This window comes from Ptychodera flava, chromosome 8 (assembly GCF_041260155.1).
Source record: "Ptychodera flava strain L36383 chromosome 8, AS_Pfla_20210202, whole genome shotgun sequence".
NCBI classification, from domain to species: domain Eukaryota; kingdom Metazoa; phylum Hemichordata; class Enteropneusta; family Ptychoderidae; genus Ptychodera; species Ptychodera flava.
In genome coordinates, this window is record NC_091935.1 from 37,882,769 (window position 1) to 37,888,943 (window position 6,175).

Below are 6,175 nucleotides of genomic sequence, written 5' to 3' on the forward strand. Positions count from 1 at the left end.
CTCTACGGGACTGATGGATCTCTGTAACTCTGAGTTACCACAATATAAAACTGTTCTACGGGGAAAAAATGCTTCAAAAGGTCTTTAATTATTATTAATCCCTGAGTGGTTACCGCCTTCAAGAGTTCTTTCTTCTACCCTTCAAGAGTTTTTTTTTCTTCTCTTGTATAGAGGAGAGATGTATGTAATTTACGAATTTATTGTTTGACATTAAAGAAAATGGCACGTGTTCATGTAAAAAAAATATATGTTGTCATAATTGTGTCAATATGAGAGAGAGAGAGAGAGAGAGAGAGAGAGAGAGAGAGAGAGAGAGACGAAACTACATCAGAAACTTCATATCAGCGAAACGAAACTTCGCAAAAGTGTTCATTCAGCGCGCGCCAAAACATAATGTGGGGACCAGTGTGAAACGCTTGTCATTACGCCTTTCGGTAGCATGAAATGTGTCGCAATCCAATAGTGAGGAACGTACTTTCTCCGTTGTGGTGTTTACGAATTCCACATAGTTCCCGGGGGAGGGGCGACGAAGCCGAAAACCTTTCTGAAGCGCTGAATCTCTTGGCGCTGTTTGTAAGTCGCTGACGCTTTCATACCACGGAGCTAAAAAAGGAACCTCAGAGGTTATGTAAGCAATACACAGAAAATGATCTCCAAAGACTATTCACAGGACGCTTGCACCACGGAGGACATAGTAGCACCCCCGCAGTTTTGGCCTAAACCGCCGCGCATGCCGGGCTACAAGCAACGCCAGACGAAAGCGTCGTCTCTGTCGAAACAATTGTGAAAACGCGTATAATGTATAGCTTCTTTCAGACACACAACCAGACTTCTGAGGTGTACCCTATATGAAAAGCAATCCCCAACCCCGATCGCACTGCCTTCAGGGAGGGAGTGGACGTCCGAGTCTTCCGTACCTTTGTAGGCTCGCAAGGTTTCGGGAAAATATTCACCTCTGATTCAATGCCAAAAACAAGAATTACCAGAAAGAGAAAATAATGATAAGCGATCTCTTTAAAAAAGAATAGTGGCCAGTTCATGCAGTTGGAAAATTTCACAGACTTTTACTAAATATAAAGCCAGAAACAAAATCTGAAGACGTGGAGGTCTCTTGATATCGAATGATCCCCGAATACAGATCAGATCAGGGGCAGCCGGTCGGCCGAATTTGAGTCATTGCGACAAGATGTATTTTTCCATTGAAATACGCTATTCTTTAATAGATATTTTAAACAAATCCAAATTCAAAAGGGAAGTGAAGTCTAATCGTAACGATCTGAAAATCTCCCCTTCTGTCCAGGGGGTCCTCCCTTTCCCGTTTTCCGGCAAGAAAACCTCCACTGGCCACTCCCGCCATCACAACCGATAACTTGAAGCCACAGTCCCAGCTGAAAAAGTTCGAAATGTGCTCGCAAACACTATGAATTAATCGTGGTACCCGCATTCCGCTGGGTTATTTTCTGAGTTGCCCGATGATAAAACGTCGTTTGCCCACCCGGTATGAACACAAGAACTTGATAAAAATTGTCATCGACCCCACAAAGAAATGGCGCACTCCACTTTGGTGGCTGCCCCTGACAGATGCAACACATTACATGTACATGCAAATAGGAATCCATATTGAATTAGCACAACGTGCTCGCTATTGATGTCCTGTAATATACTGGACACTCATGGTTATGTAAGCCCCAGACAGTGACCGCGTGAATACTATTTTTATACAGCCGACCTTCGTGCGGTGTGGTACTATAGAATACGTACTTCTTTACTGCATATCTATCATTTGAGACTCTGTGAAAATATTTACATAATCTAGTCTAATAGTAGGACACAAATCGTGTGAGCATTTTTAAATTGTGTTTGGAACCGGCAGATGTCAGAATTTATAGAATTACGGACGGGGTTATGCAAGCAATCTACAGTCCGTGTAATCAAGGTGAAGTAAGACGGCATGTTTTATCATGTTGCGAATCTGAGTCGATTCTCATTCAAATGTGAGATTCTGTCAGGCAAGCCGCCATTATCGCACCGATGTGCTCTTTCACCTAGTTTGAGTCGCAAACTAGTGTACTTATGACCCTCTCGTGCGAAAAATGGAAACATGACATGGGCGATTTCTGTCACTAAGGGACTGGTCAGTTTCTTCGGCCTGGGGGGGGGGCGGTGGATTATTTTTTGCCGACGTCAAAAAGTGGCTGACCCCCCCTATTCCAAATTTTGAAAACAGGGTGACCCCCCTATTCCAAATTTCTAAAACAGGGTGAACCCCCCCCCCGGGCGCGACAAAGGTAAAACAAAAGATGGACATAAATTATATATATATATATATATATATATATATATATATATATATATATATATATATATATATATATATATATATATATATATATATATATTATATTTTACATTTTACATATATTTATATTTTAAATAGTCATTCTATGTTTTAGTGAAATTGTTGACATGTCAGTTGTAAGATAGGAATTTCAAAGTGTCAATCTTAAAGTTTAAATACAGTACATTTTGAATGAGCTGTATTTGAATGAGCTGTGAATGTATTTCACACTTTCTCTGCTTAACCAGATGTCCTGAACTGTTGTACAGAAATGGATGTCAATCATTAATATCAAAGAGGAAAAAGCAGTGAATCAAAAACTTTGATGGGTGTTAAGACTTGCCAACCATCCAATTAAATCTACTGAGGAGCCATAGAGAGCTTTTTTAGCCAAATCTGATGTGTACAGTGTCTGAGAGGACCTTTTCTTGTGTAACATTGAAACCATAAAAGCACAGCTAATAATGACAAAAACTGCCTTTTTTAACTGTTATTTGTTCATAAAAAACATCTTTCTACAGAAAACCTATGAAACAAAGGAAAATAATTGCATCAATGAGAAGGAAAGATATCTTGTCATTTTTCTATCTCTAAGATAAGTCACTGTATCAAATATATATTGTGAAATATTTGTGCATGTTGCTTTCTCATACTGAATTCTCACAGAGAGAACAGAAAAGTATCAGGAATTTGTCATCCTTTTCATATGAAATGCAGATTTCATAATGGTACACTTTCACTTAGCAAACATCAAGATATGTCTGAAAGTATGGCGCCCGAAGGGCGCGCCAAAAATATGAAACATCCTGATATCTCTGATATATATGCCTTGTATATTAAAGTCATGCACCTGAAGGGCATGCTGAAAGATGTATGATATATTAAAGTATGAGCTTGAAGAGCACGCTGAAAAATATTGAACATACAGATATCTCTGGTGTATGTATGCTTGATATGTTAAAGTTGGGCGTGCTGAAAAATATGACTGATTATTAAAGTTACGCGCCCGAAGGGCGCGCCGAAAAATACAACTGAATGATGAATTTTGTGGCTGACACTAGCATTTTAGGCAATGATGAGCCTGTGTCAAAATTCAAAAACACACTGACCCCCCTATTGGGCATTTCAAAAACATGGTGACCCCCCTATCACCAAAGTCAAAAACAGGGTGACCCCCCCATGAATCCACCGCCCCCCTCCCCCAGGCTGAAGAAACTGACCAGTCCCTAAATAGATACCGACCAGCAAATGACAGACGTCCTAATTTGCTTCAAGATTGTTGTTGGGCTGGCGATGCGGAAATGCTTGTTGGTGACGCCGGCCATCTCTCAGACTGTTAAAAAGTGACAAGTCAACCACGGTCACTCTTGAGAAATCGAACTTCAAATAAAGTCTTATGAAATGTATCTCTTGCCTTTTCACTCTCTTGATGTTTTATTAATCAAATTTTACTCAAGGAAAGTTGTATGATTTCATTTGATATTGAAGACTAGTTCGCGGGAGTGACTTCTTACGTGTTGCGAGTCATGTGGGCCGCAGATATTCATATGCCAGTTGGAACGTTTTTATACTGGTTTGGATAACAATCACTCTCTCCTCAACTACCCGAGATAAATGTCTCTCAAATTGGTCAGAAACTGTCGTCTATTTCCTTCTCAATCTATCGGAAGTCACATGAGTCTTTGCATTATAAATCGTCTTACATCATTTTCATTTGCGCAACCTCGTTTTTTTTGTCTCCTTTGAGCGAAGCCCCTGCAGTCAAATTTCGCCCCAGGGACAGCGCCTATTATGTTTGAGTGCGATCTATAAATGTTAGTACAGGTGGGCCACCGTTGTACCTACACAAAGGGTTACGCAAGTTGTTCTTCTGGTTCTTGGAAAACGACCTTGTGTTCTCTGTCACGTTACTGCCATCCTTGAAATATTTCCAAACCTGTCGTTTTCATTAGCGAAAATGACCTGAAATCCTCGCCAATGCGCGTGCACAATCATCTTGTTCGGATTCCTAGTTACTCATGATCATGACAAAACCTAGTCACTTTCCTTCACGGTAGCGATGCAGGAAAGATAAATATAGCACCTTATTTTCAATTCTTGCAAAGAAAAGGAGTTTATTTACTTTACTGAAACACAGACAAACGCCAATCGATTTGTCGACTAGTCCAGTGTAAACTTTTTGGAGTATCATTTTGAACAGTGACGGCCAGATTTGAGTCCCAATATAAAGTGGGACAGAACAACGTTACAAACGCTTGCAAAATGTTAACGAACCGGGTTATTACACACCGTTATTTCTGATCTGCCATGTTTGATCTTTCCGTCGCTACAACTGGTGTTTTCGGTCGAAGTGTCACATGCCAGGGGTAGAATTTTTTTTATAATCGGCTGAAAAAAGAGAAATTCTGCTGGTTTGTTATTTTGAACTTGTTCAGGCAAAGTTACCCTTATTCAGAATGACTCTATTATGTTGTCATGTCGTCACCTAATGACCGATATTGTAAACACTCGTAACCTTTGATATTTGCACAATTTTTATTTAGAAATCAAGTCAATATCCTTGTTTTCTTCGGCAGTTAATGCTGAAATATTCGGTGTTAGCCTACAAATTGAAGACGACACGTCGAGTAAAATATGAAATGTTATTGTTGACAATATATGAATTGTCCTGCAGTCTTATCATTCGTTTGTCGGCGACAGCATCGGATATGACAAGTGTATGCGTTGTGTTGACAAGATGAAAACTCTGGGCACCTCAGCTCGTGACTTTGGGAGTAGAACAGGAAACTGACATTTTAAGGTAGAACGCGCCTCAGGTGTAGATATTCGGACCCTCAAACTTTTACAATTCTTTTCTGATAGACCACTTGTTGGGGGTTCATTTTAAAGCTCTTGTCTTGGTGTAAGAAAACTTGATGGGATGGCGGCCATTATGAATTTTAAGTATCGGTAAATCCTTGGTTATTTGTTTCTCTGGTACTTAAATTTGTTCGTGATTTGGAAAGAGAATGATTGAAAGATTCATTAAGGAAAGTTTAAGCAAAAGTTTAAGGCTTTCACTTTCGAGGCGCATTCTACCTTAAACTGAACAAAAGTAAATGGAGAAAATACATCGATAGTTACCGCACAGGGGCAGTGTCTACCGCTTATGGCTTACCGAGTTTCAATACATCGAGGTTGCCACCTTTGCCCGTTGGTAATAAATAGCCTTGTGTCGTTGCAACGAAAACACTGAATCAGATATTGGTTTGATTTTTTTCCGAAATTCGACATTTGCAGGAAGTTGTTTTAACCCGCTCAACTCTGTCAACGGAGGGTATTTCATTTTGGCTACAACAGAATTTGGAGCCGTGAAAAGACGTTTTTTTTAGAGTGTCACACCTTTCCAGATTCTTTTCGCGTGTTTTTACATACCCAAGACCGACCCCCCCCCCCCAATTTTGTTTTCCATGTCGGAAATCATCAATTTTTAAATTCTCATTGTCGAGCCTGAACAAAATCTCACGATTACCTGTGTGCAGACTGCCCCGTGCACACCGAGGCTTTGTTTACACGGTGATGCAAGGTAACGGAAAGAAATATTGGATTACTGCAGTCCAGCATTGTTTGACGTTGATTGAGTGATTACATAAGCTCAGGACAGTTGTCTTGGTGTCATACAACCTATGTCTAACCGTACTTCCATCTTTCACAAGTAAAACCTCAAAGTACACCGCGTCATACTTCACCCAGGGCTGATCTGACATGAGTTTTATGCAGTCTTGTTATATACTAAATTTGTTGGCTGTATTTGGTTGCTCAACATGTCTACGTATATTACGAAATTTCGTCGCCTGC